The following is a 16,029-nucleotide window of genomic DNA, read 5'->3' on the forward strand; positions in this document are numbered from 1 at the left end:
CAACTAACATACTTTGTATGTTATATGTACTATATACTGCATTCTTACAATAAAGTAAGCTAGAGGAAAGGAAATGTTATTAAGAGCATCATAACGAAGAGAAAATACTTTTATAGTACTGAACTGTATTTATTGGAAAAAACTCTCTATATAAGTGGACCTATAAAGTTTAAACCCATGTTGTTGAAGGGTCAGTCATATACTGTGGTTAATAAGTAATCTTTTGGAGTATGTGTGAATTACCTCTCTGAATAGTCTGTCCCTTTCCCTACTAGGTTGCTCAAATTTTTCTTACTGATTGATGAAAGCATTTCATATTTTAATTATACTAGTCTTTTATTTTCATTTAATTCCAATATTTCAAAATTTTTGATATTTTTGTTCAATCTTATGTAATAAATGTATAAAATTTTTCTTTATTATTTTATATTTGGATTTAATCATAAAATTTTGTAGCCTAAAATCAGGTAACCATCACTCTGTTTTATAATTATATTATTGTTTTTCAACTTTAACCTTTTAATCTAAATAAAATTCATTTTTGTTGTCTGTTATAAGTCTGGGGACTTTTAGTCCCTCCCACCCTCTCTAATTGAATTATTTAAATGAGATTTTTTTACATAATCAATTTTCTCATATAAAATGGCATATATAAAAATTCTTGCAAATTTTGGGGTCCCTTTTTGAGTTTTTCATTCTGTTTTAACCAATGCTACATTAGGTTAACTACTATAGTTAAAAAAAAAAAATTACACCTCATATTCCCCCAGTCCCCCTCTTTCATTGTCTCATTGTTCTGACTGAGCATGTTTCTAATTAGAGAAAAACGTGAAGGTTTTTACAACATAGTATGCTTAGGTCTTATAAAACATACTGCTGTAAATTGTATTATCTTTAGGAAAACTGTTGAATCTCTTTGCAAACTAAGAGCAATGTAGTAGTGGGGATGGCTGAGATTTTGAGTCACACATCTTTCATAGACCAAGGTTTGAATCCTGGATCTGCCAGTACATACAATTGCATTATTTTTCATTTTTTCAACTATAAAAATGGAACAGTTATAATTCCCTCAAATTATGGTTGTGCAAGTTAAGGGAGAAAGATAAGATGTGTGAAGTATCTGGCACATAATGTTTGCTTTATTTTATTTATTTTTTTAAAGATTTTCTTTATTTATTTGACAGAGATAGAGACAGCCAGCGAGAGACGGAACACAAGCAGGGGGAGTGGGAGAGGAAGAAGCAGGCTCATAGCAGAGGAGCCCGATGTGGTACTCGATCCCAGAACGCCGGGATCACGCCCTGAGCCAAAGGCAGACGCCCAACCGCTGTGCCACCCAGGCGCCCCTAATATTTGCTTTATATATTCCCTTGTACTTCTATTCAACAAGGTACATGAACTTGAAATATATTGTGTCCAATTTAAGTTAAAGGAGAAATTACTGATGTGAAATTTTTTATAAGCTCCAACCTAGTTACTATAATAGAATATGAATTCTTCTGCTCTGTATTCTTTAAAAAAAAAACAAAAATGATATATATTTACATATCTAAGAAATGGAAATGCAGTGCTTTATAAATGTGTTATAATAACTCATATCAATTTTATCCTTAAACTCCAATGATTCTATTTACTACTTTATTCACTTTATATGAACTGAATGCCTACCAAAACATAATTTGCGATATATTAGCCCAGCAAAATTAGATGACTTCCATAACATCCCCTTGTTAGACAATAGCAGAGCACAACTGGGACTTTGACTTCCAGACTCTCCAATAGTCCAAGGCATTGTGATGTAACGAAAAAGACTGAATGAAATTCAATACATAAATTGGGCATGTTAACATTTAACAGTATACATTGATCCCTTCAACATACTCTCATTCTATTATCTATTTTTTAAAAGTTATACTGTATTTCCTACACTAGTCTCCCCAATCCATTAATTATTTTCCTTCAATATTTCACTCAGAATCCATCCCATGTGCCACCATTTTCATCATTATCTCACCCATGGACTTAAATATCTTGTTCAGTTACCCACCTTTTGTCCCAGGTTGGGATGAATCCAACCATTTAGCTTCTCTGTTTCTGGTCTTGATGAATTGACAGTACCTAAGAAAAATCTCCCAGTCTTGTTGTAGCCTCAAGAAATATCCAAATTCATCCAGATCTTAAACTCTGCCAGATCCTCCTCAATATGTTCCTAGTAAGTTCTCTATGAACTCCTTCAGGAATTTTTTCTAAATATTGACTTCCTTCCTCCAGTGCCATATGCCTCCACCCCTCCCTCCTTTCAGCAAATGATCTTTCCTCCTTCATTGGAGAAAAAGGGGTGGGGAGGTTAATCAGGCATGAACTTTCTAAACTTCCTCTTTTTGCCACTGTCAAAAGAATCAAACTGTGCTTTCCTCCATTCTTCCCTACATTATAGTAGAAGAAGTTTTCTGTCTAAACTAAAATTTATCCCTTTATCCTGCTTTCTGTTCCTGTACTATTTCAATCATCTTCATGCTTTCTACCCTCACGTTTTTTCCTTTTTTTTTTTTTTTGGCTTATTATCTTAGATAAATGGTAATTCTTAATTTTATTTCATCTTAAAAGAAAATGTTTCCTAAAATCCACATTTTTTGCTAACTGTGGTTCTATATATTCTCTTCACAGCTAAAGTATTTGAGAGAATAATCTAGAAGACATACCATTTACCTTTTCAGTGGACTGATTATGGCCGATGTACCTTCAAACTATCCATTAACCTAACTATAAAAGATAAACACACACACACACACACACACACACACACACACACACACACAAAACTGGGAACAACTTGTAAACTTAAGATTGGTGACATAAGTCTAAGTCTGGGTGTCATATAGGACCATTCTATCCCAACATCACATATTTTACCTCTTTATTTCTTGAACCCAATCCTTCTTTCTCCATTTCTATCACTACAGCCATTGATATTTCAGAGATAAGAAAACTGAGGCCCAGAAGTTTAGTTAAATTGCCAAAAATAGCATTTCCTGGATTTCATTCCAGGCAGGTTATATTCAGAATTCTTAGTCTTAACCATCAAAACCCTATCCTTCTTCTTCCCCATGAACAGTAATATGGGGACTGACCTAATCCAGCTGTTATCCCAGAAGAGCCCATTTTATGAAAAGTAAAATCTGACAAGTTGTGAGAAGGATGATATGACTGGTTCTGCCTTGGTATCAGGATCCTAAGATAGAAGATTATGACTAGTCTTTTTTTTTTTTCCTTTGTCCATAACAACCAAGTAACTGAATCTTAGGTGTCTGATTTAGAGATTTCTTAAGACAAAACAAACCAGTAGGATTAAAACTGTAAACAAAAGCTGGTCCACAGTCAATATTAGCATATTTCTTAATTTAAAAAGTATGAGAATTTTAACGACTTTTTAATGTACTTAACAAAGGATCTTCATAAGAATCCATATGGGCACTATTACTGCCCATGATTTTTCAAGTGAGAATATTGAGGCAATAAGAGGTTAAGTAACTTGTTCAAGGTCATTAAGTAGGAAGAGGCAAAGAGGGGATTTGAATCCACATAGTTTGTCTCCAGAATCTATCTTCTTAACCACAATGTTATTTTGTCCCTTTATAATTTATACTATGTCCATAGTTAAAATCCACAGTAAACTTTACTTTGGTTCATAATAAAAATTATATTATGGCTCCAGATTTCAACTTATGTAGTTGTCACGCTATCCATACTTTTAGTCCTTGGAAGTGAATATTGAAAAGAAAAAAAAAGTGGGAGGTAAGAAAGAAAATAATGAAACTGAAGAGTAAAGGGAAGCAAAAGCAAAAGCAAAATGTACTTCTAAGAATATACTGTATCGTCCTGAACCGACACAGACTCCAGCACAGTCCCTAATGACAGCAGTGAGATGGAATCTAACAAAGCCAGGTATTATTGCTGTCATCTCACTGAATAGGAGTAGTGGTAGTAATTTCCCTTATGTCCTTTAAGGAATCAGGGCCATGCACAATTTCATGAATTCTGTGTCTTGTCATCCTGATATGGTTTACTGAGCTTTGCATCCAACCCGAAATTCCATTCTGACTCAAAACTGTGACATAAATAGTAAATGACTAGTGAATGTACTCTTCAAAATGCTGTCTCATTAACATCAGGTCCTCAATAAAAAGGGGTGAATGTACCATAAATAATTGCATCCCCTACGTGTAGACCACAGCTCTAACTGAACATAAAGTGCATATATGAGATTTATCTCCTCCTTTTCAAAAAGGTATTAGGAGGAATGCTTCGGAATTTTAGCTAAACATATTATGTAACTCTCTTGAATTCTCAAATGAAAAGAAACTCTTTAAAATAATTGAACTAGAGTACTTCTTGGTATAATGGAAAGCTTCAATTACAAGTGATATATAATTCCACATATGATTGACATATTTACCACAGTTACAAAATCACTCAAGATAAACAAGCTACATGTATTCCCTCTAAACATACCTAAATTTGAACCTCAAAGGGAAACTTTCATCGGTAAAGGCTCTCTCATAAACCATACACTTAGAAGCAGAGAATGCCATGGGTGGCTAGGAGAAGAAAAGTTTTTGTTTACCTTTCTGTGTTTGCATGAACACTTATCTGCATTCAACATCAGCACACCTGCCACATTGTAGCAGGATGAATGGCTTCTGAGCACAAGAATGTTTACCTTCTGCTCTTCAGCACACATTTGTTTAAAATTCATCTAAAAATTGAGTCTTCAAGCTAACTGCTATATATAGGGGCTGCATTTAGAGAAAGCTACAAAATTGATTCCTTTTTAAAGGACTCAAAGAATTATAGGAAATTGTGGATTCAAGTCCAAACAAGAAAGGAGGAATTGCCAGCAGAGGACTAAATGTTAACTCATAGACAAAACCTTTACCTGGATATATTTTTCAAGGGACAACTCTCTAACAGCTTAGCAGCCATAATAAAATTAGAGACACTGCTTTTTTGAATTTATAGTCATCTGAATTCTTATAGCTCCTTCTGTAATTCCCATAATGCCCTTGCACTCCTTCCTTTTGCTACACACCCATCTCCTGGCAGCTGGTCACCCTCAGTGAGTTAATAGCCTGTACTACAGCCTCTATCTCTGGATGGAAGAGAGCAGAATAACTAAATCCATCCCAATAAGTAGCTGTCTTTACAGTAAGGGAGGCATACAAAATGAGCCTGGAAACCATAGAATCACCATGATAACCAGAACCACCTCTATTATTTTTGCTATTATCATTGTTGTAGTAATTTCTGTGTGGGAAAATCACTGCTTTTAGATTCACCAGAGTAGAACAAATCCCCAATAATCACATAATCCTACTTCTTAGCAGATAAACAAACAACATTTACTTAAATCAAACTTTTAAACCGACATTGATCCTTCCAGTGAGAAGGATTTCACTTTTATGGATTCTATCAACTCTTTCAGGGTCCAAACCTCTGCCTCTATTTTCAGAGGGGAAGTTGAACACTGAGGAGATGTACAAACTAATGATCTTTAAAAGAAAAAAAGAAAGAGTAACATGTTCCCTTTTCACCAGTAGGCCAGATCTATATTTTGACTCATATTAAAAAATAGCCTTAAGTGAAATGAAATATACCAAGAACAGGTTTACTGAGTACTGATGGTTCAGAGAAATGCTACACAGTCAATGAAAACAGTCTTGTTATCACAGAGTTAAGGCGTATTTCCAGAATATAATTTTTAATTACCTCCTATAAGTCTGTGTTCTCCTCTGTGAGACACTTAGTATTTTTTTTAACTACATGAGAAAATTATGAACAAACTAAGGAATCATTTAGTAATCAAGCAATCAGAAAAGCTGTCGTGATTTTTCTCTTGACACAGGTTTTTTATAAAGGTAAGTAGTCTAAGTTTTGGATGTTCTAAAGTAAGTTGTTAGACCTCCACCTAAATAGATGGAAGGTAAATAATGAGAATTTGCTTGAGTTACTTTTATTAATATAGTTGACCCTTGAACAACACAGGTTTCAACTGGGTGGTCCACTTATGGGTGAACTTTTTTCCATAAATACAGCATAGTACTTGAAATGTATTTTCTCTTCCTTATGTTTTCTTAATAATAGTTTATTTAGCTTATTTTTTAAACAATATAGTATATAATACTGATAACATACAAGATGTGTGTTACTTGACTATTTATATTATCAGTAAGTCTTCCAGTCAACAGTAGTGGGCTATGAGTAGTTAAGTTTTGGGGGAGTTGAAAGTTATATGCAGATTTTCAACTGTGCAGTTATATGCAGATTTCAACTGTGCAGTTATATGCAGATTTTCAACTGTGCAGTTATATGCAGATTTCAAGTTATATGCAGTTATATGCAGATTTCAAGTTATATGCAGTTATATGCAGATTTCAAGTTATATGCAGATTTCAAGTTATATGCAGATTTCAAGTTATATGCAGATTTCAAGTTATATGCAGATTTTCAACTGTGCAGAAGTTGGCACCCTTAACCCCTGCATTGTTCAATGGTCAACTGTACTATAAATATCATTTTAATACATGCAAATTAAATGTGTCAGAGTGTTGGGATTGTGGACATTTTTATTTGCATCTTAATTTTTTCCACGTATTTTTAAATATAAACAATAAATCCCTACTTGATGAAACAATACGACTAAACACACACAGACACACACACACACACACACACACACACACATATATATAGAGAGAGAGAAATAACAATTTCATATAGATATATATTAAATAAAATGTGCCAGACTGATTGATGTAACTCTTTGAAAGTTAAGTAAAAAATATAATGAATTTCCTCTTCCTGGCCAACTTTGTTAAAACATCATTCATAATTTCTACCTGTCTTATTTTACTTCCCCACAAATATTCATCCAGACCAATCTGGCTTCGTATATTGTCTCCTTCCCAACAGCTCTCACCAAAGTCCCTAGATCATTCCACAGTACCAAATTTACCTAAATTCCTAGTCAGATTCACCTCAATTGATCATCACCTCTTCTTGGAAACATGCTTTCCCCTGGCTTCCAAGACATAGCTTCTCCCTTCAATTTCTCTAGTTACTTCTTCTCTGCCTTTGCAGCTGTATTACCTGTGTTACTTTCTACCCCTTCATTAACTCTTCAATCTTTCAAGACTTATCCTTGGGCAACTTCCTGTACATCCTTTATATTCTCACCCTGATTTTCTTCTATCTACCCCGAGCTTTGTTTGTCCCTAAATAAGCAGAGGACTCAGAAATTTATATCTCTAGCCCTGACTGCTCCTAAGAGCTCCAAGCAATTATATCAACTTTCTATCTGGCATCTCAACTTGGCTGTCTCAAAGGCCAATCTCATAAAAAATTAATCACTGATCCCTCTTACTTCTCTCAAATTGACCATTTCCAGTGTCCCTTATGTTAATGAAAACTACCACCATCCATGCACAGAAGAATCACCCATGTTGTTTAGCTCATACTTATCTACAATATCCAATATCCTCTCCAATCTCAAGAACTATACTTACTATTATCATTCTTCTATGCATCAATGTCTATCTCCACCCACATCCTAGGTCAAGTTACCATCTCTGCCCCAGATACTACATGAGCCACTTAACTTCTCCCCCTCCCATCTGTCTAGCCAAATTACAATCAAAGTGACCTTTTAAAAATCAAAAATCTAGTCATGTGTCTATTTTTTGCTCTTCTTCCTCCCCATTATTAATGAATACCAATCACTCTTACATGAAGATAAAATCCTTTGCAGCTCTCAGCTAAAAAGGTACTTCCACAGAGAAGCCTTCCAGTCCTTCCAAAATGGGTCAGTGCCCCTCCCCGTTCACATCTAAGTTTCCCTGGCACTTGCACTTGGTGTTATTCTTTGATTATTTTGTGTCTGTCACTTACTAGACAATAAGCCATGTGAAAGCAGGAGCTGTCTATTTTTGTTCATGATTGCAGCTCTAGCTACTACCATGAGAATGGGTACAGGAGACAATGATTAATTTTGAGTGCATAGCTCATTTTCTACTTGAGGTTGTAACCTATTTGGAATTGAATAACTTGTCTAAAGGACTTCGGAACAGGATACATCTCATGTGAAATTGTGCAGCAGGTGAGGATCATTAATCCATCTGCTCTTTTCTTCTTTTCCTACTCCCCCTCCAACTTCTGGCTATTCCCTCACCCACAGAAATTCCGTGACTTCCTGTGCACGCTTCAGCTTGGTCTACTCTCTCAGAACAACGCTAACATGCCTTTCCCAGGATACTTCTCCTTAGAAGTATCTCAAGAACAGGAGAAATCATAGAAAATATAAAAACTGCAGAATTGAATAATAAGAGATGACAAGTAAGTGTGCCTTCCAGGTCTAGACTGTTCTAGATTGGAAAGGATTCATTTACACATCTGTTAAATAATTATAGATTACCTCATACTAATAGCTTCTAGTTGTTGATTACGAGATTCTATAGCTGCACTGTCCAACAGAGTATTCGTCAGCCATTTAGGGCTATGTAAATTTAAATTAATTAAAATCAAATATTATTTCTTTGTTTCCAATAGCTATACTTTAGGTGATCTTTTCCATCATCATACAAAGCTCCATTAAACAATATTGTTCTATAATCTGTGTTTTAATTCATAAACTTCGTATTTGGAAAATATTGCTTCCTCCGTCTTAGACTGTCTCCCGATTCATATGCTCCCAATGATGGCTTTAAAAAAACAGTTTTCTATTGTATGAGCCTGCCAATAGTCACTACCCCCTCTCACCCAGGAACAGGTGTGGGCAGATGCCCAAGCTAGGGTAATATGACTTTTCCCAAATTATTTGGAATTTGAACTGAAGGAGGGAAAGATTATTTTTTTCTCCAGGTGATTCACCTATTTCTATCATGTGTTTTAGAGAGGAAAAAGAATTGGATTCAAGAAATAAAGAAGATAGCAGATGTGCCATCAACCAGTTATGGGAAGGAAAATGAATTTCATGGTGGCATTCACATAAACTCTTGTTCTAAGTCCTTTCTTTATTCTTGCCCTTAGGGTACTATGAACTACCCTTGAATAATTAAACATAAGCTACCTTTTAAACAGTACAAGCTACCTTGAATAGTTTTTATTTAATCCTCATAATAAGTCATGAGGTAGATTTTAATATTTCTATTTACAGATGAGGAAACGTTGGTTCAATGAGTTCAATAAAAGTAATAGAGCTGGAATTAAAATCTATATGGTTAATGTGAATTGAAAACATGTCATATTTCTCTTATGCTATAATATTTGCAAGGTGAAAGTCTTTGTACTAAAAGCTGAGGATAAAGGAATAAATAAGGTATTTCCCTTGGCTAATTTTATTTTTAATCTACTATGGGTCAAGCTCCAGGAAAGGAACAGAGATTAAAGATGTCGAGGCAGAGCCATGTGGACAATAAACAGGAATCCCAGGAAAAGACTGAAACTGAGGTCATCCCCAAACTTTTCTGATCAATGCAAGCAAGTTACCAGGAGCAGTTGAACAGACTGGATTTAAGGGACCCATATTGAGTCCAACAATTATTTACGTATAGGCAATGTACATGGCATTTCAAGAGCGATTTGCTCCCCACTAAGGCTAATCTAAATTCAGGCCTGGAAATAGGCAAGGAAAGCTGCTGGCTTTGGCTTGAGAAAGCAGAGGAGAGGGATCAGAAAATGGAAAAAAGTCCTGATGTAAGACTGTAGATACATAGCCTATCAAGTTTCCAAGTCAAAGTATAACTACTGCCCCTAGCAATGCTACTTCCTGAAGCCTGATTCGAGAGTAATTTTTAGGTTTCTAATTTGGGGGACATAGAAAGCATTGTTTCATTACTCAGGGTCTCCATTCATATTCAAACTGTAAATGAGAGAATTTTTCCATGGTTGCTGAACAAAAATGAAAAATAAAAAGAGGTTTGATTTGTTTTTGAAGTTTAGAAATATGTCTGTGAATGACTAGCCGAAGATGGCAGAATTTAGATACGATGAGATGGATTGATGCAGCTATCTGCCAAACAGCATGATTAAAACCATTCAGATCCTGAAAATGGAGCAGAGAACATTGGCTTTATTTCTGTAAACTAAAATGTCACCATCAGACTTAAGTGCTCTTGTCTTGTCAGAGGATTTATTATTATTAAGAATTTCTCTGACATGCATTTGCCAAGTGTTTCATTGAAGTTCCCCATCACTCACAGTTCTTTGGTGACATGGCATGACTAGACCTCAAAAGTAAAAAGAACTAAGTCATCCATGCAAAATAGCTCTAGGTGCATGCCTAAGGCCCTTCGTTAATACATGATTTCATGACAAGGTGGATTTAATCTGTGATATGATTAGTTGGATGGGGAGGACTATATCACGTAGTCAAGAGGTATTAGAACATGTATGTTAGTTTCAACTTTTACTGGAGAATCAAAAGATGAGTCCTCTGTTGAAGGATGTTACTCATCCATCATCCCAATGGTCAGCTCTATCTCTGGATGTAAAATTAGCTAAGACTTGGGATAGGCATGTAACTTTAAGGTTCATCCCAAGATAATTATGGATTGATAATAATTATGGATAATTATGCACCCCAAGATGGATATTATTCTGTGTCTGATTCTGTCAGAAACTATTATGTCACAGTGTGTATTAAAAACTGTACAGATTTATATTTTCTCAGCTCAGATGGGCCCTCAGCACCATCTACTGATCCCATTATCTGTCATTAGTCAGGCACTTTTCCCAGTCTCTTACTGACAATTTCAGAACTATCCCTTTTCCTCAAACTTTATATATAATTCCCATTCTACTCCTCAGCAGATAGCCTGACTACTCAGAAAATTGTGGCCACCAGGCTTGATTTCCATCAACTTTCCACCTCTTTATTAAACTTTCTACTGCTATCCCTTCTTTCTTTTCTCCAATCACACAGGATGAACTGGCCTTCCAGTTGCTCTAAATCGCACTTCACTTTTGTGCCTTTGAGATTCTCCTGTTAATTCTGCTCTAAGATGTAACTACATCAGTCATGTTTCCTTTACATACCTTGAACCACTCTTTTCCACTGGCTCCTCACTCTGAGGTTAATCCTCCAAATTCTATAGACCTTTTTGCTTCATGGTCTCCCTAGCTACTCACAAGGTCATACTCTGTTCCATGCTAAATGGTTATGTCAACAACTTGGAAGGGCAGGAGATTTTACTTCACTCAAAGGCTAGCAAGTTAGTCTGCCAGTTTTATACATACTGGTAGGAGACAAAAACTCACGGGTAAAAGACACAGGACGTTATTATTCATGGTACAACAAGAAGTGTGGGCTTTATATTTGCTTTGATCCCCTGTGTCCCCAAGTCCTACAGAAGTGATGCATATGGCCAAGAGGATATTGTGCACACAGTGGGCTTATGTTATAGCTAAGGAACCAACCACACTTAGAAAAACCCCAATATTGTATTAGGTGGCTGGCAGATTTGTCCAAGTCTGTGCAGGAAGAAGACATTATCTTTGTTATTCTGGTCAGGAACAAATGCGCCCTCCATCCTAGAAGGAAAAGCTATCTCTGTTTTCCAAGGCATTCTATTATACAAACATCCTTGAAATATAATCTGGGACAAGAGCTATTCCAATACATGTAGAAATGCCATAAAGAATTGTTCCTTAACAGGTTGCCTTTTATTTATTTATATTCTTATTAATAAAAAAAAAAAAAGCCTACTGAATGTTCTCTATATCCTAGCCATTCTACTCAGTGGGGAGTTACAGTGATGCAGTATACAGTACCAGAGTTGAAGAATCCTATTGTATTCTTAATAGACACAATGAACCTCACTGCACATTTTAGGAATAATGGTGATTTTTAAAGGCTCTTAATTGTAAATCATAAATCACACATAGTCATTTCATTACAAACTGCTGAAAGGTTACTAGGCATTGAGGTCTGGTAAAAAAATCTCTACATACATCAGTATTGATCCAATAAAGAAGAATAAATTGCAAGTAATATTTTAGCATTAACAGTGCTTTCTTCACTCCATAAGACACAAAAATGGTGCTTCTTGGAAAATATACTATTATAGTTGCAGTAATCCTCCATTTGGTTTTAAACCAACAGTTGAAATCACATTATATTAAATAACTGTGTGCTTGGTCTTTTGGGGTAGAGATGAAGAAACATATTTTGCCAAGTTTAGCCATTGTGAGTTCAGAGTTCAGAAGCAAATCCAATTCTTTCTGGAAATGAGTGCAATAGAACAGCTGGTCAAACACAATTTACTTGCTGACAGAAATAAACTTAATGATTTCTGGGAGAAAAAAAAAAGGCTTACTAAAAGGGTCATAAGGAATATCAACCAGATTGGGGACACTTTTTGCTTAACGTGGTATCTTCTTATACTCCCTTATGCAACTTTCCTTAGTCCTCAAATACAAATAAGTAAATGAAACAAGATGAAATGAAATATAAAAATTAAAAACAAACAGAACTATGTAGATAGAGAATAAAAAATGAAGAGTCATTTAAAATGGCTAAAATTTAGGCTGATGGACAACTTATAATGAGGATCTTTGGAGATATTTCATTAACTTGAAGAGCAATAGAGATTGTAGAAGAAAACAAATAATCTATTGAATATTTGCATTAGACAACCAGGATTTGCTTTCTGAAATAAAACTCACTTGGGAAAACAAACAAACACACAAACAGAAAGGATTTGTCTTCAATTTCTGTCTGTCTGCAGCTCAGAAATCCAAGGCTTGTATAAAACACAAACTAGAACCGCTGTCTTTCCCCAACATTGATATTGTATTTTGAGGTCTTATGGGACACTCACTGCCTCACATCTCCTCCACCCCCCCTTTTTTTTAGTTTTTATTTTGAAAAATATTAGATTCATAGGAGGTTGTACAGGTAGTATGGAGAGTTCCCAGGTACCTGCAGGTAGCTTCCTTCAATCTAAGCCCATCGCATCAAAATCAGGAATTGAACTTGGTATATACTATTAGCTAAACTATAGGCTTAATTTGGATTTCATTACTTGTATTGCCCTCCCCTTATTTTTAAAGCTATATTCAGATATACAGCTCACAGAAAATAACTGTCCAGGGACCATAGTGGGAATGCAGCAGGAATTGAGGTGGAGGTGCCCTCTGCAGGGGACACTGCTCTTCACATAGCACCAGAGAAGTGCAGGCTGGAAGGGAAACAGCCTGAATCACTGCACAATGTAAAGTCTACTTTGTTTATTTTTGTTTACTATGCCCACTAGTTGACAGGACCACAGAACTGTCTAGTGGAAAATGAATCTGGTCAGTTACAGAGTCAAACAAGGTAAAGCCTTGATAGAATTGAGAAACTGGACAGGGAGTTTTCAACACACACTCTTCCATGTGCTGAGACCTGAAGCTAGCAGACAAGCTCATGTCCACATCCTGCCTACCCACAGTTTCTGCTGCTGAATAAAATACAAATGTTAGGAAGGTTGACACACTCAGATTACATGAAGATGTGATGCTGGAGGAAACTGCCACAGGAAAGAAAAGACTAACATTAAAAGTAAACGAGCTGTGATGAAATGTGAGATCAAGGAGCTAAGAAAGAATTTCAAAGCAAATGCAAATAAATACATTGTGCACCGAAGAGGGGACTAACTTGCAGGGTATTAGGTAGGAACTTCCTCTTTCCATAATTTACAAAGATGTTCAGTAAGAAAAATCCAGGCACTAAAACCTACTACCCGTTTCCCTACAATTTCCATATTAGACAGACATGGTTTCTTCAAACAAACATACAAACAAAAAAATCCCCACTATTTCTTTTCTCAAAAGTATTTGTTTAAATGTGAGTGAAACCAACATCTTTGCACAGATTTTATCATCTTTTCTAATAGAAGAGAAGTCATCAGATGATAATGGTAGGGTTTATAGTGGGACATTTTTTGGGGATGAGAGTCAGTTCACTCCCTGGGCTGCGATGGTCCTAACGGAGTGACTACTCTCAATGGCTATTTATTTTTATTATGAAACTTTAATACCAATCTCAACTGCATTCAAAACTCTTTATCAGACCATCTGGTCCCAAAGACTTATCTATATCTAGTTTATAAATATAGTATTAAATATTCTGTGGTTGTAGCACTACTTGATCTAGTTGCTATAAATTTTAAGTTCCAAAGTCATTTTGGAGAGGAAAACTTTCTAGTTTCCTTTAGAGAAAGGGAAGGAAAGTATTTATTTTCATTTTTCTACTATAAATTTTTAATTTCAAGAAATTATTCCAGAGATTATTGCATGATCCATCTAATCTCTCAGCTTCTTCAGTTTATTCTAAATCTTTTAAGTTTCCTAGGTTCCCTACTCCCCAATTTTCTCCAACCTTAGTCCAAACTTTTTTTTAACAAACTTTACATGTCATACATCCATTCACTCTTCTTTCCACCCTGTGTTTTCTCTCTCTCTACAAACCTCACCACTCAGTGAGAGTTCAAATTGTACAAATTCCAAGTTGCCATCTTCCAAACTCAAGAGGAATATTTTAATTTTTAAAAAACAAATGTAGATGTTACAGTAAATAAAATTTGTTTATGTTTTGCTACAGAGCTGCCTTCAGCTTTCACTGGAAGAGAGGACACAATAGTATTAGTAAAGACAAAAACAAAAACAGAACAAGAAGCAAAAAGCACGTTGTATTTATAGCTAAACCTCTAGCCTCCAGGACTTTTCCCTTTGTCCAACCCCATATATAGCCACTCTCCTAAAGTTGGTGTGATCAGTCAATCAATGCTTACAAATATATGAACACCAGAGGGAGACAGCTTGAGTCAGCCTCTATGCTCCACTGTTCACTAGCTCTGTGATCCTGGGCAAGTAACTATCTGACCCTGTGCCTTGGTTCCTCTCTCTGTAAAATGGGAAAACACGGTTACTGTTTTATGGAGTGTTTGTGAGAGGGGGAAAGCAATTGAAACAAGTCCTTAGAAAAGTGCCTGACATTGATAAGTGCTCTATACATGGTAAATATTGTCATCATTATTATAAACTTTTTCTGTAAAGGGAAAAAGAGTAAATATTTTCAACTTTGTGGGCCCTACTATAGATCCTTTCCCCCTTAATTCTCTCTTCCTCCCTTCCTTCCTCCCTGTTTCTATCCCCCAACCCTCCTTCTCCCTGCCTCCTCTCCTAATCCTTAAAAATGCAAAAAACAAACACAAACCCAACCAACCTCTAGCTTATGGGACAGTATAGAAACAGGCCATGGACTGGATTTGACCTGTTGGTCATAGTTTTATGACCCTTCATATAAATTAATTTAGGATAGCTGAAGCTTTATATTGATTTGTCTTGTCCATCAAAATAATAAACGTCACCATTATTCAAGTTTTATGTGGCTCAACAATTTTTTTGTATAACAGTTATGCTTCTTTTGTTAGATTTACTCTTAGCTATCTTGTATTTTAGGGATCTTTTTCTAAGCAATTTCTTCCTTTAACAAATTATTTAAATAATCTCATTTTGTAGTAGAATAATTTTAGATCAATAGAAAAGTGACAAAGCTATTACCAACAGTTCCCCTATACCCCTTATCTTATTTCTCCTACTGATCTCTTCCCACAGCTGTCACAAGAAAACATCGCTATGTTCTAATAAGTTAACACTACAGTTTCTTCAGACATCACCAGTTTTTCTCTTATGTCCTTTTCCTGTTCCATGATTCCATCCTGTACCACATTACATTTTGTCCTCATGTTTCTTTAGCTTCATTTGGTCTTTGACAGTTTCTCAGATTTTAATTTTTTTTTTAAAGATTTTATTTATTTATTTGACAGAGATACAGACAGCCAGCGAGAGAGGGAACACAAGCAGGGGGAGTGGAAGAGGAAGAAGCAGGCTCCCAGCGGAGGAGCCCGATGTGGGACTCGATCCCAGAACGCCGGGATCACGCCCTGAGCCGAAGGCAGACGCTTAACCGCTGTGCTACCCAGGCGCCCCTCT

Source organism: Ursus americanus, chromosome 7 (genome assembly GCF_024610735.1).
Source record: "Ursus americanus isolate L20-20 chromosome 7, mUrsAme1.1.p, whole genome shotgun sequence".
Taxonomy (NCBI): domain Eukaryota; kingdom Metazoa; phylum Chordata; class Mammalia; order Carnivora; family Ursidae; genus Ursus; species Ursus americanus.